Source organism: Centrocercus urophasianus, unplaced genomic scaffold, assembly GCF_019232065.1.
Source record: "Centrocercus urophasianus isolate 14NV4802_14NV808 unplaced genomic scaffold, USGS_Curo_1.0 seq_13, whole genome shotgun sequence".
NCBI classification, from domain to species: Eukaryota; Metazoa; Chordata; class Aves; order Galliformes; family Phasianidae; genus Centrocercus; species Centrocercus urophasianus.
This window is the reverse complement of record NW_024884475.1, coordinates 37,116,753-37,143,944: the sequence shown is the minus strand read 5'-3', so window position 1 is coordinate 37,143,944 and position 27,192 is coordinate 37,116,753.

Here is a 27,192-nt window from a genome sequence, read left to right as displayed (position 1 = left end):
GGAAAGGAAAGGAAAGGAAAGGAAAGGAAAGGAAAGGAAAGGAAAGGAAAGGAAAGGAAAGGAAAGGAAAGGAAAGGAAAGGAAAGGAAAGGAAAGGAAAAAACTGTCTCTGAATTTATTACCATCAGAGAAGGAGACTGCGTACAGGATGATGCACTTTAGCTCTGGCAAAGATACCTAGATGGAAAGAGGCAAAATCTAGTGACTCACTCTGAAGCAGAGGCTGGACTTTGTCTGTTTGCCCTGATTTTGTTGGCTTTTCTCTGTTTTAAAGCCTCTTGATGGAAGACGTCAAATGCTTTTGGCTTTGTGGGAGCTGAGGATATTTAGTTCCCAGAAGACAGACTCTGTAATTACCATCGTTTCTGTGATCAGTATATTGATCTGCAGTGAAATGGCACTACATCACCATACCTGAGTGTTCCTTTCACCTTTGAGATAAAGACTTAGAGAGCTTATTTTTATGTGAGATTATTGCCTTCATTTTTTTAAAAAATTTTTTTTATTTGTTTTATGCAAACCATTAAAAATATGAATGAACTAGCAAATATTTCAAGAGTGGATCATTTTTATTTACTAGGGAAATATGGTCTACTATCAGAAATAAATAAATCAAGCAGAGTAGAGCCCAAATTCCTTATTAAAAAATAAATAAATAAATAAAAAATAAAGGAAAATTACAAGCATGAGAATGACAACTAATTTAGAGTTTTGTACAATTTTTTGCTTACCTTCTTAATGCAATTAACAGAGGCTATTACAAGGCACCTATATGGCTTGGTGTATATTAAACTAGAAGAGATAAATTCTCTTTTCGTATGACCAAAAAATTCATACAACCAAATAGACGTAAGAACGGGCTGTGTTTTTCCTTATGAAGCACATTGGTTTGAATTCTGCACCTAGCTTCTTTATATGCTGCATTCATTTGCTTTTTGCTCTGGGCAGATAAGCTGAGAACTATTAATATGCATTTCCATGTATTGATATGTTAATATGCAATGGTTAAATGCAGATAGATAAGGAGGTAGAATGAAATAAAACGTCCTCTATCCATCCAGATTTTCAACTATGTTCAGGTTTTCACTTTCTTTTTGAAGCACTTTGCTAAGAATTTGACTTTCCAAAATGATAACAAATAGTCCCTCAAGAAAAGCCAAGTAGAATAGGAAAGAAACCCCCACTTACATTCATGTTGGTCCCAGTGTCTTTTGTGTGATCACAGCCATCACAGGCTTCCTTTCTGAAGTCAGATCAAGCCATGATGTTATTACCCTACTGGGTGCTGTCTGCATTTTTTAAGTTAACTCCTTTGAATAACTGCTTTTCAACAGCATCATTTTACCACTGCTTCTCTGTGAGGTGCATGCTGTTGCTGCAAACCAGTCTACTTGCTTACCAAAATTCTCCTGTGACTTTTTGAATATATATAAACTAAACACTGCAGGCTGTCAATATACATCTTTGGAGGAAAGGAGGGAGAAAAGTTAAAGTGTTGCAGGTTTTTCCTTTTTTAGGAAAATTATGTGCTTACAACCAATTAGCATCAGTTGCAATTAGAATAAAAATAGAAGTCATATAATGGCAAGAAACAGACTATGTCAATAGAAGTCTGTTAGCAAAGATATGCTCCAGCTTTTTAGGACTCTGTCACCTGAGGCAATCAAGAGCAAGCATAAACTTTCCTATGCTGCCTATAAATGTGAAGGCAAAACAGAGATTTCAGGCTCCTTTACAAATAATTATTAAAATGCCTAAAACCTAAACAACAGGATATCTACTACTCTGGACTTGAGTTTGTCTGGAAGAGTCCAAGATTTCCATCACAGTCTGTCAGAGGACTGTGTGCAATGCTTCCCTCTCTGACCATTCACATTTGGAGCTACGCCCCTTCTGGGTCCTCCCTCAGTTGACATTTTTGTGGTTTGGGCCCAAAGACAGGGAATTAAGAGGATTCTCTCCCAGGATTTTTCATAATTCACAGTTAATATATACATTTTTATTCTTTTTTTGAGAAAAAATAGATTTTGTTTCCTACATACACAGGCCAAAGTTGTGCCTTGGTCTCCTGTAGGTTTGTTGCTCCATGACCCACTGGGTCATTGAGTAAAAGTCTGGTCTTGCTTTTGTGTTCTTTGTTGCATCACAGTTTAAATTTTTCTTGGCCAAAAGTATTTCCAGACACAAATGTTGACTGCATTCTGCTTAAGTCTGTGAATAGTTTGGGGGTGAAAATAAACTGCAGTTTTTGGCAAACAGTTTATTTGCTTCCAAGAATTTATTGGCTCTGCATAGAGCAACACTACAGACTCAGAGCACTAAAGCTGTCTCCTGAAGCTAGAGTGGGTTTGTTGGGCAAAGGCCAGTGAACTGTGTAAGCAGTATGGTGTTACTAATCTCTGAGCCTCAAGTAGGTATTAAGAGTTCAACCCGCAGGAGCTGTGAGCTTTTCCCTGTTCATATGCCAAGGTCAGACCTGCTTGCCTCCAGAAACAATACACAGAAAATGCAGGATTTTCCCAGGCTCAGGAAAACTCACCAGAATCAATTAAAGATATACATTTTAAATGCGCTGCTTAGTTAGATGTGCAGACTTGTGGTATAGCAACACTAATTTAATGCTGATTACTCTTGCTAAGAATGACTTCGATTTTTTTTTTATTTTTTTTTTTAGTGAGATAATCTAACTTAGAAAAAAAGAAATAAAGGATTCTAAATGAAGTTATCTACTTGGGGTTCCACACAGTTTAACCTGTACAGATACGTTTTTATTCAGATGAACTCTCAGGAGTTCAAATCTTGCTAAGAAGGCTATACTTAGAGTTTTGGGGAACTCACCAGTTTTGAGTAAAAGATATATTTGTATGTGACCTCAATATACAAAGATGTGAACTCAAGTTTCAGCATATTTAATATTACTAAGCTGCTCTGACATACTGTCCTGTATGTATCATTTCCGTAATGCTATTGCTATGCTGTAATATTATTGCTGATGTTCAAAAACAGAAATGTGTATATAGTGACACAATGTAAGCAAACACAAGACCCATGGACCTCCAGAGAAAGTCCAAAAGAGGAGAAATCCTCTCCTTTCTAACAGTTAAAAATGTTTCCTCAAACAGACTTTGCGGGCCTTTTGTCTCCTGCTCTCAGCAATCATATTTCTGTGCAAGCAGTAAGTTTGACACAGACGGCAGAGTAAGAAAGAAAGAAATATAGGCAAAGCACATCACAAAGAAAAGATAATTCAATTTTTATTTTTTTTTTTAAGCAACTCAAATGAGATCCACCAAATAAAGCTTATGGAGGTTGAGATCACTGTTCTGTGCTTCTGTTTATCAGAAAGGAGAAATAATATTGCATTATTTTTATAACTAAATACTATAAAAGAGAAGCTTCTGCTGTAACTTTGTTTTTTTCCTGTAATGGCTATTGTACTATTCCATTCACTTCAATCCTCCAGGAAAGGACAGGAGAGGAGAGGAGAGGAGAGGAGAGGAGAGGAGAGGAGAGGAGAAGAATACTTAGAAATATCTAAATACATATAAAGAAAAATCCATATTTCTAAAAGAAAAAAAGGGGCAATATTGTACTTTTTCAGAAAAATGTGCTAATGACTCATGGTGTGGATTGTGCAACTGTATATTTTTCTCTTTTTAATAGGTGCTCTTAATCTGCCTCCATCAATTTCCTACAGTAGGAACAATCTAGGAAATGTCAGGTGTACATGTGTAGTGAATCTATCACTTCAAGGTTACAATAGTTTTTTGAAACAGCCTTTGTATTGGTTAATTAGATTGAATGTAGCATGATAATGAGGTCACAAAAACTCATTTTATGACCTGTGTTATAAATAGATAATAATTAATGTATAATTAATCTCCACATTCATCAGAGGCATTGCATCTGAGCAGTATAGTAGAACAAAATTAGAAAACATTGTATTCCATGCTATATGCAATTGTTGATTAAACAGCTACTGTATCTTAATGATTTCCAAATTGTCAAACAAAGTAACTATGAAGGTAATCAAATAACAATGATTTGTTTAGTGTTAGAGCTTGCTCAGTAGTAATGTGAATGTGTCTGATGACTACAAGATAAAATATCAAGGAGCTGCTTAAACACAATGCAGACCCACCAAGACATCCTAAAATAGCATTTTTTGTTTACAAGCAAGAAATCTTACTTCTGCTAAACTTTGGATTTCCTGACGGGGAAAAAAATATACTTCTTCTAATATAAGCAATGATTTAATATCACATAGGCTTTTATATAGATCTTCAGAGTCACTAGGAAGATTTCTTAATGACCTAACTTATAAATGTGCTGTAAGAGTGAAGTAAAATACTTCTGGATCCATGGGTTTGAATACTATCTCTCCTTTCCCCACCCTGCAGTGAATAACGGCTCGCACAAGCTCGTAGTCCATAGATCAGATAGATGCAAAGCCTTCCTAACACAGATACACAAACTGAGGCTCTTTTTTTCCTTTCCACTTCTGTTCTTATCTGCAAAGTATTTTGTCAAGCTTTGGTGACAAATTTAGGAAAATAGATTCCTCTGTTTTTCTCTTCTCTTTACCTTTAATTCCTCCTCCCTCAGCACAGCACAAATATTAGCAGAGCCTAATAGCCAGATCAACTGCAAGCTCTGGAAGTGTGGATTTAAAATATTAGATAAATTCAGCAAAATGACTTCAAATGTAGTACATCTTGGACAATATTACTAATGAAGAAAATGACATGCTTTGTTGCTTCACAGATCAGAAGATAAGTTGTAATGAAAAGCAATATAATAGAGTTTGATAGGAAGAGCTAACAAGCAGCAAACTTGTTATGAGTTGTTATAATATTCACAAGTGGCCATCTTATTCCGGCTAATCAGAGATGACTGAAATGGATTAGCTGCTGTTATATTTTTTTTAGGCACCATAGAGGTCAGTACAGCCACTGGAACTGGAGTTGTGGTGATGAGGAGCAGAGCTCCCTGGAGATTCTTGAAAGCGAACAGCTCAAGGAAAGACAGTGATAGAACTAGCAGCTTCTAAGCAGATCACACTGATTTTTGTTCTTCTCTGCTCTTGTAATGATGTGCAACCAGGACGGTCTTTTGTTCTTGTGTTCCTCTTGGCTTCCCCATTTCTCTCATGATGAAACGAGAAAGGAAGGGATTTTGGCAGACATCAGCTTGGGAGTCTGCAGATGCTACCCAGGTGACAGTCTTCTTAGATCTTAAGTACAGTCCCAGCAAATCTGCCTACAAAGTGTAGCTGCACAGTCAAGTTCTCCATTTCCAATTGCTCTGATTCCAGCTCACTCACATACTTTGAGAAATCAACTCTCAAATCATCGTACTTCAAGTAATCACTTTTGTATGGCCATAAGTGAATATTCAAAAAAATGTTCAGTATGTTGAGACTTGTTCAATTCTAGCAAACAGTTGTAAAAATAGTGCTTCATTGGTTCTAAATGATTTCCAGATCAAAATTGCTTGAAATTAAAGCCTCAATCTGCAAACATTTGTAAGTAGCAACCTTTTCATGTCAATAGTTTTACTGAATTCATGTTAGGAACTGAGAAAATGAAACCGTGCCCCCTCATTGCATACTCAAGCTAGGACTCTGACTGTGTTCTGTACCGCATTATACAAATTACAGAACTGGATTTTCATTAGCACCAGGGCTAATCAGAGATGTTTGATCCAAACCGTTTTGACAGAATATTGGCCTCTTGACAAAATTAATATTTTTACGAGAAGACTTTCCAAAGAAAGAGCCAATTTTTATTTTATTTTTCTAAAAGGAATTGCTCTCCTTTCTTTTTCCCTCCCACAGTTTTAGACACACACATGCATATACACCAGGGATTCTGAGATGCTACCAGAAATTCCTAGTGCTGTTTGTGTGGAGGTCCCTGTACTACACCACATCTTCTGTGTGGAACTGATCCTTCAAATTAGAGAGCAGATGAGGATGCTTCACGGGAAACAACATCCAGGCAGAAATCCAGGGATTAAAAAAATAAAAGAAGTAACAGATTCCTGTTCTTCAATTTCCATTAAATACTGCTACAGCTTTCTGATTTCACTTCTTTGATAATTGAAAGTATTTGAATCTCTGAGAAGCTGAATATTTCTTTGAAAAATGTTCCCCGAGTTCTGGATTAGGTATCATGCAGTGTTTTTTTGTAATTGGTAAATCATAAGAAAAAGAACTTACTGAAGCATAGCTATTGCCTTGGAAAACAGAATTAAAATAAATACTTTTAAATAGTGCCAAGTTCTCTGATCTCTTACATAGAAAACTGAAAACATAAAGCAAAAAACTGAAAATGCTGGGACTACAATCAGGAGTAATATTGAAAGGGTCTTTCCAGCTAATGTCAAACATGTTTTTAAAAATCCCTTTTTAACATCTACTGCAATCATTATGATTATCCTTTGGATTTGAATAGAAATTAAAATGAAAGACCAATACTAATAATAAAATGCAAGATCAAGACATCTCTAGAAGTCAGACTTGTGTCTGATCTGTTTATCTGGCAGAAGCAGACATCACAGCAATCATGCAAAAACTTGAGTTCATTATTTAAAATTGAAAAGAAAAATAAGCAGCTAACACTAGGGAGCTCTTTGTATATGTAACAAAATCAATCATTTCACAATCACTCGTGAGAAACATTCAATTTTACATTGTGGTATGTTTTGGACAACTTCCTTTACAGCTCGTCCAGTCAGCGTGAGGGCCTCAAGCACAGGCACCTGCTTCCGCCATTTTGTGCCCTGCCAGGAGGAGGCGCCCTGGGATCCTTCCCACCCATCCCAGTTTTTCTTTCTCCAAGGAATGCAAGTCAAGGCTTAATACATTTGGGTAAGTCTTTCATTACCTTATCCCTTTGCTGTTACCTCTGCCAAGTGACAGGAAAGATAACTTTTCACACAAGAGGAACTTTTGGCACGGAGGCGCATTTCACATTGACAAGGTGTGTTCTGAGGTGCATTGCCCAAATGCTCCTTGAACTCCGGCAGCCATGGGCAGCTTGTTCCACGCCCATCACCTGCTGATGCAGAACCTCTCCTAATTCCCACCTGACCCTCCCCTGACACAGCTCCATACGTTTTACTTGGTTATGTTGCAGAGCTCAGTGCTGCCCCTCTGCACCCTGTACAGAGCTGCAGCCACCACAAGGCCTTCCCTCAGCCGGCTGTGCTCTGGGATGAACAAACCCAGGGACCTCAGCCACATCTTATAGATCTTGTCCTCCAGACACTTCTCCATCTTCATGACCCTCCTTTGGATGCTCTCTAATAGCTTCATGTCCTTCTTATATTTGGTGCCCCAACTGCACATAGTGCTTGAGATGAGATCACAACACCACAGAGCAGAGTGGAACAGTTCCTCCCCTCAGTCAGCTGTTCATTGGGCTCCTGCTGCTAGCTCAGTGTTGACTAATTTATCCAATTTCTTTGAACGCTAACAAGATCTTCAGAAGATTTTACACAATTGCAGTTATCACTCTCATGGTGTGTCTTACAGTACGGAGGGTATAAAAAAAGTATACATCACATTGTATACTGACATTCTGCTTTTCACACAGATAAAACTTGTATTTGAAGGAAAGTACTAAACTTGAATGTTGATTAGGATTATTTCTGTACATTTCTGCTGTACACTTCTGTGTGTCCTGATGATTTTCTTGCATTTTCTGTAGGCAAAGGATTAAAAAAAAAAAAAAAAAAAAAAAAAAAAAAAAAAAAGAAACCACCTCTTTGAGCTTCCTGGTTAATAAGTGTTAGGCATGTGACATATTCTTAATACTCCTTTAAGAGTCCTCTGCATACACATAAAACTCACTGTTGCTTTTATCAAGAATTACTGCAAGGATGTTTTTTAAGACCGTGTTTGTGCTTCATGGCTGGAGGCTCCCTTATACAAAGAGCAGTGCATACTTGGAAAACATCCCAGCATAGAGCTTGCATGGTCCCTGCCCACGATGGAGGAGCCTAGGTGATGAGCAAGGTCAGGATGAGAAATAAAGAGATCATGGCACCTGTGGGTGAGCTCAGAAATTTTATGGGGCCAGCAGGAAAAAAATGTGGGAGAACCTTGCCCTGAAGGAACCCTTTCTGACTGCCTTGTCCCCTAGCTAGGTCAGGACCTGTCTCTCCAAATGGCGCAATATGAAAGCAGTATTATGCAAGCAGTGCTGTCTGGTACTTCATGCCAGTGACCAGGAACCAGAGGTTATAGGGTCAGTGGCCTTTCAGGATAATGCTCTGGGCCAGTAGCAGCACATTAGAGATAAGCCTGGTCTGCTCTTGGCTGTATTTTTTTAAATTCAATTACCTAGTGGAAAAGCTACCCTCAAAAATACAAATTAATATTGCAGGCGTACACAGATTTGGACAAATGCTTATGTACATGCAGCCAGGCTTGTCACTAACACTAATGCTGTTAGATATTTTGAACGTGATGACTTCCTCCTTGAAGGTTTTAACCAGGAAATTTGTTTCCTGAAGCACTAGTCATTCATCTGATGAAAGTAAGTTTCCCTTGGAGGTCTAAAGTTTAATCATCTTACAAATAACAGCTTCTGAATTCAAGAAAGAAAAAGAAAAAAGCAACAGACCAAACTTTTATGAAAGAGCTGGGGAAAAAGACAAATTCAGAGAGCCTGAGTATTGATATCATTGTCTAGAAAGCCTTTTTATTGTCCTGACTCTATGTAAGGACAAGTCCCAGGATGACATTTTCCCTTTTTCACATTGTGATTTTTGTGCTGCAGCCCTGGGATGCTGAAGCTGGACAATCAAAGAGCAGAGGCTGTGAATGCTGCAGAGATGGGACAGACTGGAATTTAACTACTAATGCAGGTATTTCTCTCCCTGACAAAAAAAAAAAGTGACACAACTATCACTAAATAGTAGATATACAAACAGGAAAAAGGCTTATTTGCTCTTCTTCAACAGTTTTTTTTTTTTTTTTTTTTTTTTTTTTTTTTTTTTTTTTTTTTTTTACTGTAGGTTTTCTGGAAAGGCCTTCATATTCTGCCATTTTCCTATGGTAGATAATGTTTCTAATGCCATTTAGTTCATTACCCAGGAGTCTGTAGAGTAAAACACAATTTTCATACTTGGATTCCAACCATACCTGCCATGCATAACAAAAACCATGCAGTCATGTCACAAAACCAAATCAAATTCCTTTTGAGATGTGTTTGATAGATGGCTGAATCTGCAGGGTTTCTAATTAGTTTAAAATGAAAAGGCAAAAGAAAGAGAAAAAAATTCTCCCTCTGGATATTTGGTCTCAGTGTTACAACACCTTCTGGAAAGGAGGATTGCCTGTTTCTTTAAATAGAGCATTACTTGTTAGCCATGTGTACTGCACAATTAGGCATGAGACAATTGCTCCACTGTCTGTAGACCCAGGAGGAACGCATGCACACAGATGCATTCTGTTCTGCTAACAGGCTGGTGAGCAGCATCCTGCAGCTGCTCTATGCCTCCCCACTCCTGGCTGGCAGATTTTAAGGGCTAATGTTGCTTGGTGGGCTCAGCAGGGACAAAGCCACAGATCCAGAGCTGGAGCCTCATCCCAAGTGAGGAGATATCAGCAATGATGGTCTCATTCCCTACTGTTTACTTACCAATATGCCAACAACCTAAGGGCCTTTCTAGATTAATCTGATGGTGCAAATATGTACTCCTCCCGAGAGAATCATAGAATCATAGAATGGTTTGGGTTCAAAGAAGTACTGGTCTATTGGTTTATTAATTATTATGACTCTCTATGTTGCCATTTGGTGTTTTGCCCTGGAAGCGGCACCCTGCTGTGAGGAAGGTACTCGTGGGGGCAGAACCACTCTGACATCTGCATGGTGGAGCAGTAATATTGCACTGGGTGCTTAACGCTTTTAGCTTCCACATGGGTCAAAGGAATCGAGGCTTGCTCAGCATTTCAGAGGAGCATGCACTAATCATGATGCAGTCAGCAAAAAGATTAAGAGGCTGTCATGTTACCTCACAGGAAATCATTAGCCACTATGTTTTATAAATTAATGATAACATATAGTACTCTCTCATCTCATACCTGCTTCTCCACTAAATATAATACAAGTTTGTAACAGAGAACATGAATATTCCAGCACCTCTGAAATCTGCATGGAAGATGTGTACACTTCTGTTTCTCTGTCCTCAACTTGCCTATTGCTGGGCACTCAGCCAGCATGAGAGCTTACAAAATTGGTAATGACCATATGAAGACATTTGCGACTCAAGGCCAGGAAGAATTCCCATGTGCATTTCTAGTATCTGCTTATGGCTAGGGACTGCCTTCTGCCAGATCTTAATCCAAATCTAACTGAAGTCAATCAAATTATGGCTTCTGCTTTCCCTGGTATTCAGAGAGGTCCCTAAGTCATCTGAATGCATAAAAGTATCACCACTGCAAATGTTTTAGAGAAGGGCTCATATTACTTGCCATACCTGCAAGGCTTGTTATACATCTGGGCTGGTTGAAGGATGATGTATCAGTAAATACTTGTTTTAAATATACCTGTTATTCTTCCCTTATTTCAGGGTTTTTATATAAAGTAAGGTTAGCTATTAAAACTACATCATGTAAGAAACATAAATTTTGTGAAAGTGGTTGTTGTGTGTGTGATTAGGCAAGATAAATAAGTCCCAGGACTCCTACTGCCTTAACAAGGGATCTTAAGATTATAGTGGCACAGTTAATTTTGGATACAAAGCTTCTGATTTCTAAATAAATAGTTCTAAGTAAATAAGTTCAGGATTTCACTGGTCATTCATTCTGATCTGCAGTTAGATTTAATATATAAATTAAGATTTGAATGTTCATCAGGCCTGTTGGGAAGGAAAATATTTGAGTAAAATTTCTTCAGGTCCTCCATTTAGACTCTCCCAAACTGATTCAATTGATATCTAGATCTGTGAGTGTTTTTATGCCTCATGCCCACAGGTAAAACTCTAACACAAGCTATACAAAATGATTAACTTTATATTAAGAAACAAAAACAAATACCAACTTACCTACTTACAAAGAGACTTACCTATGGTTACATTTTCCTCTTGCCGTCTGTTTGTTATTGCCTTTATTGGAAAACCTACAAGAATATGAGTGCATTTTGTAGCCATTTTGTCAATGATAAGTATTGTATTTACAGTAAAGAAAGCAGTAACAGATCTGGCAAAAATGTCTTCATTCACAGCTACTGCTCACAGAGGCTTTTCTGAACCTTATCTGCAACTGCTGAAATTTTACAGTGGCATGGACACCTTCTCAATAAGATATCTACAGCCTCATCTGGAGAACTCTGGGAAGGAACAGCTCACACTCAGCTGTAGCTTATTTATCCCCAAGTTCTCCACTTCTGTAAAGGAAGGGAGCACAAAACAGACAGAAAAGAGGAAACATTTTCACCAACTCCTGTTTGTCCGTTCTTGGCCTCTCTCTGCGTTAACCCATCAGCTTAACTTTAAAACACATATATTGGAAGAATGCTTTGTTAAGTTACTTGGTACTTGAATTACTGGTTACTATCATAGTACCAAACCAGACATTTCCAGAGTGATAAATTAAAAATATTACGAGAACACAAGCAGAATCACTAATAGTGTATATATCATTAACTTGAGCTGATAAAATATTAACAGCTTAATTCCTACCAAATACATTAGATACCTCTTCCAGTAGTATGCTAATGTTTGAAGATTATCCATCAGGAACTGACAGTAGTTTAACTTTGGTTTAATCAGTATAGCATTTATGCAGTTTGGACATGCATAAAGAAGCAAACAATTCAAGCAAAAGACAAAGTTTTAGAAATTGCATTATTTTATACTTTCATAGATTATTAGAATTTGTGACCTTTTAGCTCAAACATTTTCAGCCCCTCCAAATGACCAAGTTTCAGAATGTCTAAGGATGAGGAGTAATGCACCAAGGCATGGAGTGCTTGGAAAGAATTTTGACAACTGAGTTTGAGATACAGCAAAGAAAATGTGCAACCCTATTGAGTTTCCATATTTTTTGTTATGATTTATCTTTAAGAAATGTTCCATTATGGCCCACTGGATGGCTCTGCAATCATTCAGTCATGGAGAGAGGTTGAATGGCACCAGTGTAAATCAGGAGTAATTCTACTTTTGTGAGTAGAATTACTGAGGTGCTGAATTTATGAGCATCTGACTGAATGAGCATCCTTTTAGATTCCTCGTACTCATCTTTGATCAAATTCAGTGGCACCTCCCCAGACAACTCACAGTGCCTACAGGTGAAGTTTCTCTTTGTTTTTATTTGGGATTTTCTCCTCTTCCTAAAGAGATCAGGAAGAGAGGAGGAAGAAAATAGGGAGAATAGGGTTTTTTTCAGACTTTGTCTCCTGAAAACAAAAGGAGCTAAAGGACTAAGATTTTATATCCACATCATTTGGAGGTACAAAACATCAATAGATTTTCTTTTGGAAAAAGTTACTGCAGAGTTAAAAATTGCCCATCAACTTCCAAGTGTAGGCAGGATAGAACAAAATCTGTGATGTCTTCTCCCCAGCTCTTGGCCAGGTGTGGACATTAATAAGAACTTCTAGGCTTAGAAAGCTCAGAAAAAACTTGGCTTTCTTGAAAATATCCAATGAAAGAAAGAGAGTTATAAGATGTTTTATCACGACAACATGAGACTTCCTTGTGACTACTTCTTCAAAAAGTCTTAACAGGAGAGAAATTATCCACGCACAGATAATTTTATAAAAGTCATGTAGGTGTCAGAAAAATTCTACCAAGATCCTCATTTTCCATACTCAGTGCCATGATGTTTTCAGCCACAGGACAAAACATTCTGTCTTGGCAAAGTTTAATTAATAAAAATTTTAAACCAGATTCTGTGGCATCTCCTAACTGCGCTTCTCCTTCAGGATAGATCTTTACTATACTTTTGTACTGAGAAAAGCCTATTTTGCTTTTATAGACTAGAAATTCCATAGGAAAACTCTCCATTCTTTGTAGATCTTTGAATAGTTGACTCGTATATTTAATCTGTCAGTGGCACTTCCAATCTTTTTTGAAACCTGTGATCTGGGACAAATTTGTTAGCCATGTTATTCCCCTTCTGAAGGGAATTTGTATTCTCTTAAGGATAAAAATACAGCTTGATACTGCTGTGGGAAATTCTGCCTGCCTGGAAATGTATTCACACTTGCATGCGCTTTGTGTGCCATCAGCTCTCAGTAGCTGGACTGAGGTGAGGAATTAAACTGGAGCACTTTGGGAAAATGTATTCTTATACAGCACAGGAAAAACTGATGAGGTGTATATGCCACATCTTGTGTAGGCTGGTGAAAGCAAAGCCAACATTTATCTCACTGATATCCTCAAATCAACAAAAGTGCATTTATCAGGGAGAATACAGAAAGTAGTATTAATCATTCAACTGAGTTACCATCCACTCTGTCTGAATTTCTCAGACAGGCTCAAAAGAGAGAGATAAAAAAAAGAAAACCAGTGAATTCCACAGTCATGGGCCAACAGTAAAGGAATGCATTAACGTTAACCTCTCCAAGAAGTGTGCCAAGGCAGCGTTCCATCCTTGATTGGTAGAACACATTCCCACCTGTTTAGGCTTACAGAGATTATATTCTACCTAATGGACATGGTAGGTCCCTTGTTGTTTTTTGGGATTCTGACACCTGGTTCTTTTTATCAGGAATATCACCAAGTAAATATTTCTATTCCTGAAGTCAAATTTAGTTTGTATTTTCCTGTAGACACTGAGAATCTGATGGGCAATCGTTCTTGCCCCACAGGTGAGCTATACACACAGCTCAATTCAACCATGTAATTAATGGCCTCAACTTAAAAGCTGTATTTCATTTGATTTATAGCACATGACACTCGTTTTCAGCCCTGCTTGTTAATTAGTCCTATTAGTAGCCCTTTTTTCCTTCATTCCTTTCATTAGCTACATACAAGAGTTTCCTGATTTTTGAGGGCAAGGGGACAAAATAAAAGCTTCGCAAAATTATCTACAGGTTAATTGTCAGCTTGCCCAACCAGCAGGGTCAGAGCTATGCCAGTAGCCTCAGGTGCCACAGTCATGTTTCAATCCAGGGCTGTGACACATCACTGTGGGGTGATGTAGTTGCAAGGAAGAGGCTAAGAAAGGAAACCTGGGGATCCGGGATTTCCTGCATCAGAGCCTTCTCTCCTCTTGTCCAGTAGGCACTTAGCAGGAGCATTCTGTGAGCTCCCAGCCCTCTTCCTCCTCTGAAAGTAGCAAAAAAGGGCTTGAGGGGAAAAAGTATCTTCAGCAGGGTGAAACTCTAAGGCTATGTCTGAACAGACTCTCCTTGCTGGTAAGTGGCGATAGAGCACTTAGAGGCTGCCTAATTGTCACAGATAGATCAGAAAGCCTCTCTGAAAACTGTGTCAGCCCCATTTAATTATTTTGCTTCACACTCCAGTGCCTTTAACACAACAGTGCTTGCAAGGTCCTCTCTGTGCCCATGGCTGCCTGGGAGAAGAGTAGCTGATTTAGAGGTTGGAGGGGATCTAAAGCAAAGATTCATTATGGTTTCCAAGGAAAGCAAAATGAAATGTAACAGGAACTGTTAAAAATTGCCCCAGTGATCAGCCTCATGATTAAGGAAATGGGCCAGAGAGAGACCAGAAGATGCATCATAAACCTTCTGGATTGCTGTGCAGAGATATCTTGCTGCTCACCACTTTCTGAAAGTGCAATTTGGATGCTAGAAAACACTGAGGTGCCACATTTTCTGGTATGGATAACAGCATAGATAAGTTGATATGCTTGGTCATATTTTCATTTTCTCTAGAGCTCTTCTGAGCTGTTACGCATGTAGCTTTTCGCAGAGGTGTACTGATAAGAAAGTGGCTTTTCTACATAAGTAAATAATGTCCCTGATTTTTTTTCACAGTTATGAAGTGCTGTACATGACCTTGTACTATAGATACAAACATAAAGGTAGTAGGAACCCAAACTCAAAAATCTATAAAATAACATTAGCCATGATTAACATTAGTTTTGCCAGGGATTCTGTTTTCCAAATTCTGTTCTCCATTTGCTAATAGCATTCTGAAATTATATGGCACGTTACTCAAACTGCTACTTACAGTAACAATAAAGCACGCTAACATTATACCATAGTAATTACTCTTGTTGCTACAACAACAACAAAAAAATACATGGAAAAAGAAGCAGGTACTTGTCTACTCTACAGCTGTGTCTGTACAAATCAGCCATTCTGCTATCTGAAATGTTTCATGAGAGAAAAGAAATAAGGTTTGGTCTCTATACAATATAATTGAACCAAATACCATAGCTGAGTATCCTAGTCATTCTTTATGAACGCTATTCTTCTATTAAAAATTGTCATGAATGAGATACGACTCTTTTATGTTTTAATGCTTTAAAACATTAACAAAATTAGATATAAAGAATTAGTTTTCATCATAACTTTACATTTTCTTTAACTTAATGCTGTTTGCAATTTTGTTATCACATTTCAACATTACAGGTTTCCTCAGTTGGCGTCTTACAGAATTCTCTTTTCATATGTGAATTTTCAAAAAACTTTAATCTTATCATATGAAAAAATATGCTAAATGCAGCTAAAAAGCTGTTGCTTGTAGCTAACGTTTATGTGATATGCTAATGTAATATAGATGTTATGCATTATAATAATTACTTAATAAACATTTTACTTTTAGCTCCTAGTTTGTAGGAACCATAGATGTTACTGTAATTTTAAATCAAATGTAATGGTGCACTGTAAAGATTGACCTCCCTTACAGGTAAGTGCATTTATTATCTTGTCTACTGAAAGTGAAAAGTGAAAAAACAAAGGGAAGAGAATTCCATCAAAAACAGCAATAATAATTGCAGGGAGGGATCTGAGAGTATGATTTTGTGGAGCTGGTGAGAGCTGAGATATAACCCAGCAGTCAACCCAGCTCAGGAAAAATCTTTAATGGAGAAAATTTTGCCTCAATATCTAGAAACTTTTCATTGAGTTAAGTGATGTGTCTGATTAAGGTAGATTTCTGCCAGTGGGGCAAGGAGGGCTTAGCAGTTTTTCAGGAAAGAGGTGCATTGGTGGCTACAAAGTGCACAGGAGTCATTGCTTGCAAATAGGTCCACTCAGGATGTATCAGCTTAGCATGAAAGAGGCTTTAATACCTGCTTGTAAAACCCTGCTCTGTTCCTGGAGTAGTTCTATAAAGGAGATTTTTTTTATCTTGTAATAATTCATGGCTGACTTGAGTTAAAACATGAATGCTTTAGTGCTCAGAAATGGAAAAACCAAATATTTAGAAAGACTGGAGAACATCTAAGAAATACACACCCCTTCCTCCATCTGTCATTGTAGCACCCTCATGGGAGCATCCACCAGTCAGCCTCATGACAACTGCAGCCACACAGGGGCTGCCTTATGGGATACAGCTCAATTCTGCCCCTTCAAGAATTGCGCGGCTACCACAGAAAGTGGCACATGGCTGTGTCTGAGTAGGAACTTGGCAGAGCCTGTTTGCTCCTCCAGGCAAAGGATTAGAATGCTCCCAGGCATTTCTGGATTTTTTGGGGTCTGCACTGCTTACGGTCAGCCCTGAGAAATTCTTGGCAGCTGCAAAGGGCAAATCATGAGCTGAGACATGCACATGTGTCCAGAAACAACTGGGTCTGACCCCTCACTGTACCAGGATTGCACTGTCAGCACACGTGTATGTGTACTAGAGAGAGACTGAGGAGAGACAAAAATAAAGAGAAAAGAAATCTAGTCTGTTGCATCACTTCACAAGCATGATTTAGTTGGTGGTATGTGAAATCATTGGATTTCTGCTTTATAGAAAGAATTGTTGTTGGTGCCAGCTTATCTCATACCTCAGTCTGTGGGAAGATCACATTAGATGCAGAACAGTAATGAATAAAGAAGGCTATTGGTTATTTCCCAGTTGTTCCCAGGCTTCCCAGTTGTGACAGCCTCAACACCATCAGTACTTCAGAGAAATGTATAAAGGAGAGGCAGAGGAGTGGGGGTGAGGCGAAAATAACCAATAAAATCTGATTGATTTTTTTATATATATATATTTATATTTATATTTTTATATATAAAGCGCCTATCACCTGATTGATAAACATTCTTTGGAACCATTTTGATGGCAGGGGTAAGAACAGGAGTCAGCCTGTCAGAACCTCAGCATTTCTGTTTCCAACCAATTGAAAAAAAAATTAAAATAAAAGCCACAAGACTTTGTTGCCAGCCTGGCATGCTGGTGTTTAATACTGCTACTCCATCAGGGTTGGAGGGAGACTTATTGTGAATGGCAACAGTTTGCACAGTTTTCAGCTGCTTCTACAGCTTACTTGTCTTGTCTCTTATTTGAGGTTTACTTATCCAGAAGGTGCCTTTACATTCCCACAGGCCTGAATTCTTTCGACTGCTATTTCTGCTGTGCTGGTTGGTTGTTACATGGCTTTAAAATATCTTCAGCTTTGAAAGAAGCAAAGGAGATGAAGAAAAAAAAAAAAAAAAAAAAAAAACTGTGAGAGGAAGGAAGGTCAAAGTACTTGACAAGAGTCTTTAAAATGGTGTCTTCTGAATAAATACGTTGTTTTCCAAAAGTACCAGGCCTTGGAATATGCGCACTGTAGGAAATCTCTAACACCAAGGAGCCAATCAAAAGCACTACAGTACTCTGCCACAAGGATAGAAAACATCCATCCTAGAATCATTTCAGGACCAAATCCTTCCCCTCTAAGTCAGTAAACACTCAGGGCTTGTGAGACTGTATATGGAAGTTGAGAGCAGGTTTTGGACAGGCTTGCAAGAATCTTAGTCATATTGTTATCCATGTGCTCAAAGAAGTGTTTATTATATGGGAAATGTATTTAAAGAAGAGGATAAAATGCTACAGGAAAAGTTTTCTTCTGTAAAAGAAGCACAACAGAGCAATTATTTTTGAGCTTAAAAGAATCATTACTTCAACTGAAGCAAGTGATAATATTTTAAATGCAAAGCTGTCCATATTGAACACTTTTCTCCTTCCTATGCCTGTTCTGAATTTCTTTCTTTAGTTTGCTGATGGCTATCAAGAACTTCACACAGATAAGTTGAGTGAGATGCTTTCTTCCTTACTGCCAGCCTTTGGAAACATTTGAAGTAATCCAGCACACACCCATCATTCCTGCTGGATTGACATCAGCAGTGCAAATACAGGCCTGCAGCATCACAGGAAGAGGTTATAGGGTGCTGATTACCTGGGAGAAACTTTCTTTCTATTGGAAACAACAGAAAAACAAAATCATTGGTGCTACAGTGAGTATTTAATGCTTGATACATGGTGCTGGTTGGGAAATAAAAAGGCAATTTTTGATTACAATCCCAGTTCTACACTTCCCAGTTGTGACAGCCTCAACACCAAAGCTTTTAATGATTCATAGGTGCCAAGATTAAAAAGGATTCACTGTGTGTCAGCATGTATGCAAACAGTGTCTCCTTGCACAGCAGGATATTCTTTCCATACTGTCAAGAAAGTGCCAAAGAGTGAAAGCAAACAGGCTCTATAAATCCTAACTCAAATAAAGACAGTTTCAATTGACAATTGAGTTTCCCAAGTGACAATTCTGTGACCATTATAACGTGGCTGTTACAGAATATTCTTCATTTTAATGAAGCTCCCTGTGACTCCCTATGCTGAAGAGAGATGCATTTTCCATTTGCACTAAACAAATACTGTTACTGCAACATGTCCTGTGACCTGTGCAGAGCTATGATATGGACTTCACTAGGCACAGACAGCCTATCCTGAGCCTGATATAGGATGAACCATGTATAAAAAATCTCAGAACAGCTGAGTTTGGAAGGAATTTCTGGAGGTCATCTGGTCCATCACTGCTCATGGAAGGCCACCCAAAGCAAGGTGTCCAGGCCCACATCCAGGCAGCTTTGAAGATCTCCAAGGAGGAGATTCCACAGGCTCTCTAGGCAGCCTGTGCAATTACTCCATTAACCACACATCACAGAAGTGCTTCCTAGTGTTCAAAGAGAACATCCTTTGCTCCAATTTGTGCCCATTGCCTCTTGTCCTGGCGCAGGACACTGCTGAAAAAAGCCTAGATCTCTCTTCTTTGCATACTCCCTTCAGGTATTTATACACATTGAGAAGATAGCTCCTTATCTTCACCTCTCCCAGCCTCTCATCATAGGAGAGGTGCTCCATCACTTTGATCATCCTAGTGGTTCTCTGCTGGACTCTTTCCAGTATGTATATGTCTCCCCTATCATCTCCCATGTAATCTGTGTGATGATCTTTCTTATTATCCCTTGTAGCACTTATTTGATGTGGTCATATGTACACTGTATCTATCCTGGTCTCAGCTTTGTAGCCTTACTCCCACCTCTGCCAATGCAAAAGAGTTAAGACCAGCCTAAAATGCTGAAGTAGGTGCCTGCTAGGCCAGACATCAAATGAAAAAATGTGGTTGTGGTGCATGAGAATGGTTGCTCAACTGTTTTTAATGTATAATTCATTCACTTTTACAGGAGAATAAATGAAACAGACAGTATAAGCAGTCTTGGAAAGACTGAAAAATACAACTTTGAGACTTCTAGAGAAAAGATTTATGGGGTTTCAACGTTTTAGAGAGATAAAACAGCCCAGAGATCTGAGTTATGGCCAAAATTAAATGAACATAATGTTGCTTGTCTAGCCCCATGGAGAAAATTGTCCACACATAAAATCACCTTGACCAAATCCAAAGCAAGCCAGAACCTGCAGGAGAGAGGACACTAACAGTGCTTTGGTTAAGCCATGCTTTGGGTTTGCTGGTGAGCAGGGCAGAAGTGAACAGTGAGATGGCATAGGTAGACATGCTGGACATGTCATCTCTAACGTGTGTTGGAGACGAGGAATTGAGGGTTGAGACCAAGCTCAGCTTTCCATGCTTGTCTTCCCTTTCATTGAATGATTATGGTCCATGTTGTCCACAGATGCTGTCAGTCAAAATAACAGCTAGGGCTACCAGGATGCCAGCAGGTCAGCCCCTATCACTGCACCACACTATGCAGATGGCAGCTCACACAACTTCTAGAAAAGAGAGGAAAACCTTTTTTTTCCCTCAAATCTACTCCTTTATTTTTTTTCCATAGGATCAAGTTTTGATTTGGATTTACTGTAAAGCTAAACAGTATAGTCAGTAATAGATGGGAAAAGAAATTACAGCAGTACTTCTGCCATAATGTTTGCAAGTCATGGATGACCTCCTTCTTACTTTTCTTTGTCAAATAATGATACTGTGCTGTGGTGGGGTTTTTTTTAGTTAAAAATTTATACTATAATATTTTCTAAAATTTCCCAGAAATGTCTTTTTCAGTACACTCTCTGTAAATTTATATATATATAATCTGTGTTGACTGGAGAGCAAAAGCAAACATTAATTCCTCATTGCATTTCCTTTTCAGTCTCTCCCTATCCTATCTCAGACAAGATACCACTGTGAGTCACAATGCCTCCTTTAATGCTTCCACATGAGGAGAAAGGGGTCTTAATCCAAAAATGAGCATTTTCACCCCTCTGGACCCCATTTGTGATTGTGGAGAGAGATTTGGCAGGGAAACCTAGTATGTAGCTGTAGTTTGCAGTACATCACATCAGCCGCATCCAATATCTCATATCCCACATCCTGTACCCTACATCACATCCTGGTGCATCTTAGTGAGTTTATTGGGAGGTTTTCTACAATGAGGCCAGGTGGAGAGGTAATAGACTGCAGATGAAGCTGATCTTGGTGTTATGGCTGATATGGTTCTTGTGATGCCGTGGGGATTGGCTTTGCTTTTCCCAGCAGATCATGGCAATGAAAAAATGGTTAGAAGCTTTCATCTATTATTCCAGTAGTAGTAGGAAAGACAGACATACATATACCCAGCTAAGGCAACATAGTGGGGAGCATTAAGTGTGTGGCTAATTGTAATTACAATTACACAAGCCCATATAATAAAATCATTTCCCATTACCTTTTTTCTTGTCCAGTGGCATGCTGCAAAACTTGTGATTCTTCTTGTTCTTGGCACTAAGGTCTCTGCAGACAGGATAGGACAGTTCATATTGGATTTACACAGCTCTTTGTCCAAAGAAATGCTTTTCTACAGAATGGCTTTGGTAGTCTGGTTGAGTACAAAAAAAAATTCTGGTAAAATGTAGAAATAACTTCCTTTTTTAAAAAAAAAAAAAAAAAATTGTTGCACTATATCCTGAAATCCTGTCTAGCAAGCAGCACCAAACACACGATATTTGAATGAGCAGTCTTAGAGTGATCAAAACTCCTCTGCTCCCTATTAGGAAGAAAAGTTTTTTTTCTGCTTCTAAGCCATCCACTTATCACAGCTTCTTTTACATCTAAAAACCGATAATCATAACTTCTTACAGCCTGTTCATATAATACAGGCATAATGTTCCAGAACGATACAATGAAGTAATCACTTAATTTCAGCTCTTGGATACTGCACACAAGCAGTGTAAGGAGGAGCAATCACTGCATTGCAGTTTAGGACTACACACCATCCTGCAAATGAGGCAGCAGCTCAGGGGTTTGTGACATTGCCTGGCTATTGCAACACATTGTACTGCAGAGTAACACATGTGAAGCACAAATGAAAAACATTCAGAAGTGGACAAACATGAATGAAGGACAGTATTATTAATTGCAGTGCAATTTCAGCAGAGTCACAGTTACCAGCTGTAGAACTAACAAGGGCAGGACAGACAGAGCTCCACATACCACAAGCAGGAGATAAGTCAGAGCAGATATCATGGTGGGGAGCAAACACTCTAATGTGAGCTGTGTTGTAGGATTGTGCAGGACGAACAAAAGGGTGGAAAAGTGTTCTGGATTCCAGAATTAGCCCTTCCTCCACTAAGTCACAACAAATGGATTTGTAGATAATATTACATAGCATAGTACCAGGAGTAGTTCTTAAATTGGTCTGGTGTCAACACTTTAGATTTGAAGTGTTTCTGGGGAAATTATTCCAGAGGGAAATCACAGTGAGTTACAGAGACAGCTGTCACTGGTCTTAGAGAACAAAATAGGCATGGAGAGAAACCTTAGAGTATCAGGATACCAGCTAGGAACCAGGTTGCAGGGAACATATGAGACCAAGGAGCCAGAAAAGGCATAAAAAGGCATACCAAGTTATGTAAATCAAAAGCAAATTCTATTTTCTACCAGAAAGGTAGGCAAATGAATGGAAAAATGATGAAAAAAAGTCCTGAACCAGACCATGTATAATACAAGAAAAAAAACAAAATCTTACTGTGTTTGCATAGTTATGTTTTATACATCAAATCTTCAGTTCACAGTTTACTTCAAATTCAAAAAACAGTGATAAAAAAGAACTGCACTTCAGTGATGTGTGTGTGTGTGTGTGTGTGTGTGTGTGCAAAAGCATATACACATACACATGCACTGTTTACTTCTATATGCTGTATACTTCCATATACTCTTAGGAATCATTTGTTGCCTGAACTCTGCCTGTGATCTCATCAGTGGCAATAAATCTATCCCATACAGATCTAATCTTGTCACTGAAGAGAGGATTATTCTCACTGACGACACTCAGGTTAGCTTCTAGTTCCAAGTGAACACATAGCTTATCAGTTAAATCTATGACTCACTAGAAAAGTAGTTTTCAAGTGTACTTTTTCCATACAGCAGAAATAATTCAACATGTATTGTTCCGAAGTATTCTAGGACATTTTACAGACTGTTTAAGCTGTGTGCATTAAATTTTGTCAGGTTACATTGCTGCAAATCCACAGTTACTCTATCAATTTCAGTAAAATTAGACCTCTGGAGCATGTATACATACTGTCTAGCTTTCATGTTTTTCACTTGAGAATAACATTTTTTTATTTTTTTTATTTTTATTTTTTAACACGTTATTTCTTTAAGAGAATTCCTAAGCATGTCATAAACCTTTCTCATAAGTGTGTGTATATGGTGAACAAACTCCAAAGCCAACTGGTGTATGTGCCATTTTTTATCCTGATTTTTTCTGAGAAGTATGCACAGAGGATTTTATTAGTAAAATATTACAGGAACAATTGAGGCCAGCTACTTGTGGAATTTATAAAGAGCACATAAAATGTACTTTGTTTCCTCCAAATATATAAGACCTTATCTGAAGCCAGCTCTGTCAGTCTTTCCATTGGTTGTATCACTGCAGAAAGTGTCCAAAACTTTGGCTTTTGCAACAACACTGATTCAAGAAACCCCTCTCCATCCAAGTTTTTCCTTTTTTTTTTTTTTTTTTTTTTTTTTTTTTTTTTTTTTTTTTTTTTTTGTTCACATCCCCACTCTTCAGGCTCATAACCTCGCCAGTTCCAGGCAACAACATGCGGATTGGGAGAAATTTTACTGGGAGGGGTTTGGCTGCTAATGCTGCTCCAAGTGGCACAGCCAGACTTTCAAGCTTGTGAAGTAAATTCTGAACTGCCTGGAAAATCATAGAATCGCAAGGTTGGAAACGACCTGCAAGGTCATCTAGTCCAACCACCCTCCCATTCCCAGTACCACAAGCTACTAAACCATATCTCGTAGCTCCTCATCCAGGCGCCTCTTGAACACCGCCAGGGATGGTGACTCCACCACCTCCCTGGGCAGCCATTCCAGTGCCTGACCACCCCCTGAGAGAAAAAGTTTCTCCTAATGTTCAACCTAAACCTCCTCTGGTATAACTTCTGGCCATTTCCTCGGGTCCTACTATTTGCCTGGGTGAAGAGGCCAGACCCTTTTCCCATCACAACCTCCCTTCAGGAAGTTGTAAAGTGCAATGAGGTCTCCCCTGAGCCTCCTCTTCTCCAGACTAAACAATCCCAGCTCCCTCAGCCACTCCTCATAAGACTTGTGCTCCAGACCCCTTACCAGTTTCATTGCCCTTCTCTGGACACGTTCCAGGGCCTCAATGTCTTTCTTGTAGTGAAAATGCAGCTAGGAAGGGTTGCACCTGAGGAGACTTCATCTGGCAGCAGCTAAGTCTTGAGGGCTAAGAAAAAGATGGGTGAATATAAAGTAGGTGGCAAAAGAGAGAGTTTCTGAGAAAGGAAATAACTCCCATGGTGGATGCTGCCCTACAGTGTGAGAGATATCGGTACAGGAAGGGAGCCTGGCAACCACGGACTCCTGGCTGAGGACACCAGATGCACAACTGCCAGCAATCTATTAAATATTAAAGAGCGAGCATTCACCCAGCAGTGGAAAAGCAACATATTGATTGAGTCATTTTGATGATCAGAGAAGGGCTTTGTGATATGACTTGCAAAAACAATATGCTCTTCCCTCCTGTTTACTGCAAAGGAAAGTAACAGAAGGAGACTCCAGTGCGAGCGCAGAGCCACAGCAGCCGTCTTACCGGCTCTCATCCTTGTGCCAGCACCCGGATGTCAGCAATATCCCAAGCCTCTCACAGATTACTTTTGGCAGCTCCATGGCTATCATGTGCTCCCTGCATGCAAACAAAAGCCTTGACATTCACTTGGGGGCTGTAAATGGCCTGCTGTTAATATCATAACATCTGTGGGGCAAAACAGGCAGTGCATACATAATTTTTCCCCTCCTTAGGATGCAGTAGAGAGTGAGGATTTTTCACAGTGGGAAACTGGGTCCCTTGATTATGGTTTATTCCGTTGGGTATCTAAGCAACTGTTTGCTGCATGTGGACCTTGACTCTTAGGTAGGTTCACAAACTGATGAGGGAGAAACATTTTATTCCAAGCCATTCAGTTCAATCAGAGCATTTTTCATTTGGCTGGAAATAACAGCTTTCATCACCAGCTGGTTGGTAAATTAATTATTACAAAAATATAATTACAGTATGCCAGTAAAAGAGGTTGATGCCATTATCAAACTTTACCACTTCAGAACAGTCATTTTTATGGAGGTGCAGTAAATAATAAGTACTGTTTTACTGGATGTCTTTTGCTTTTAGCAGTAGCAGAGTAATTTATTTCTAACATACCTAAATTTAACTAAACCACATTCTAGCAGTATACTGTCCTCTTCCCTTTGAATAACATGCATTTTTCTATGACACATACTTTTTTTTCATTCTTTAATTCAGCTTGAAGCTAGAATCTTGGTAGTCAGCATGATAGTTTAGAAAAAAAAATGGTTCTAATCTTCTGTTCTTAAGCCTTTAAGACTGAAAAGGTTGGCTTATTCAGGAATTTAAAAAATTGTGTCATTTTCTAACATTTCCACAAAAATTAAGAAAGAATCTACTTCATACTATACTGGGCAAACACTCTTTTCAAAGACATGAAAGATGGGCCTGAAGAATAACCGCAGTATCAACTTCCACACTTTTTGAGTGGTTCATAGAATAGTTTAGACCTTAAAGATCAACTAGTTGTAAAATCCCTGCCATGGTCTGGTTGCCACCCACCAAATCAGGCTGCCGAGGATCCCATGCAATCTGGTCCTGAATGCCTCTAGAAATAGAACATGCACAATCTCTCTGGACACCCTGTTCCAGAGCTTCTCTGAGTAAAAAAAAATCTCTTCCTAACATCCAACTTAAATTTTCATTCTTTTAGTTTACAGACATTCCCCTTTGACCTATCACTACCAGCCCATGTAAAAAGTCAGTTTCCTTCTTCCTTGTAAACTCCATTCAAGTACTAGAAGGCTGCAGTGAGGTCTCCCCAGAGCTCTCTTCTCCAAACAAAACAAACCCAAATCCTTCAGCCTTTCTTCACAGGAGAGATGCTCCATCCCCTGAACATCTTCACGGCCCTCTTCTGGACTGCTTCAACAGCCTCACATCCTTCCTGTGCTGAGGGCTCCAGGGCAGGATATCAGGGATTCTTCCAGACTGTAAGACATTTAACACCTAGAATACACCCATCCAATCAACAACTGCCCCTTTCTTGCTCTATTTGATTGCATGGTCTCCTCTACTTTCCCCATGCCCCTTAATTCTACTTACTAAACATAAATAGCTTTTATTTTTTTAATTGTCAGATTCTCTAACTCTTTTTTAGTCAGACTCAAAACATACTTCTCATATTTGTTCCATTCCATAGCAGTTACAACAAGGCTTGGGAATATGGAAATAGGTTCAAAACCTGTGAAGCAGTAGCAGATCTCACCACTGTGAATACGTTCTTGAAACCCAATTAAGAGAGATTTTATTTGTTCCAAGATTGTTGAAATAGCCATTCACTCTAAAATAACATTGCAATTTTCCTTGCACTATGCTAAACTGAGATTTTCAGGTCTACTGTTACTTTGTTTTCCAGGATAATTGTTAAGTGTCTGTATAATCAATGAATATTAAGATGTTATAATTACAAAATAAACAAGAGAGTCTGGCAAAGCAGATTATAATAACAAAAAGAGAATTAACAGAAAGCTTACCCGTATCCTGGGCTCACCTACCAAACTCCAGCAAAGTGGATCTGCAGAAGAGATCCTCCCTCATAGCCAGCTCTTAAATAGGTCTAGGAGGGGCACAGCCAGGCTCCAACCCTTCCGGCAGCACAGGTGAATTGCCTTCACCTGTGCTCCCGTGGCCGACTCATTGCTTGCCTCAGGTGATCAATCAAGGGATGAGGCTGTAACTCAGCAGTTCCCATACAGTGTCATTTACAGAATGGTTATTCACACATATTGCATAGATTTCCTTTTTTCTTTCTTTTGCTTTCTTTTTTTTTTTTTTTTTTTTTTTTTTTTTTTTTTGCATAAATTACTCATCTGCCAAATTTCAGTTTTACAAAGTGCTTCCTTTATTTTTCTGTGCCTATGCCCCCATGATCAAACACAGTAGTTCGCAACCATCCTTTGTACACCTAAATGATAGACTTTTCCTTTTGTGCCCAGGCCTTTGTACACTACCTTGCACTATTCAAGTGAAAATCAAAGTTGTGCATGTGATTCTCTCAGGTTTTTTGTTGTGTCCATGAGTAAAAAAAAAAGTTAGCAGACTCCATGCATGCTTCAGGCCACTTTGAAAATGTAGCTCAAAATCTTCCTGTTTTAATTAAACTCTCCTTTGTCTTTTCTGAATGCCTCTTAATATTTTAACATCTTTTGCTTGTTTTGTTTTGCTTTGTTTCCAGCTACACTGCCAAAAGGAAAAACCTTAACTTTCTCAC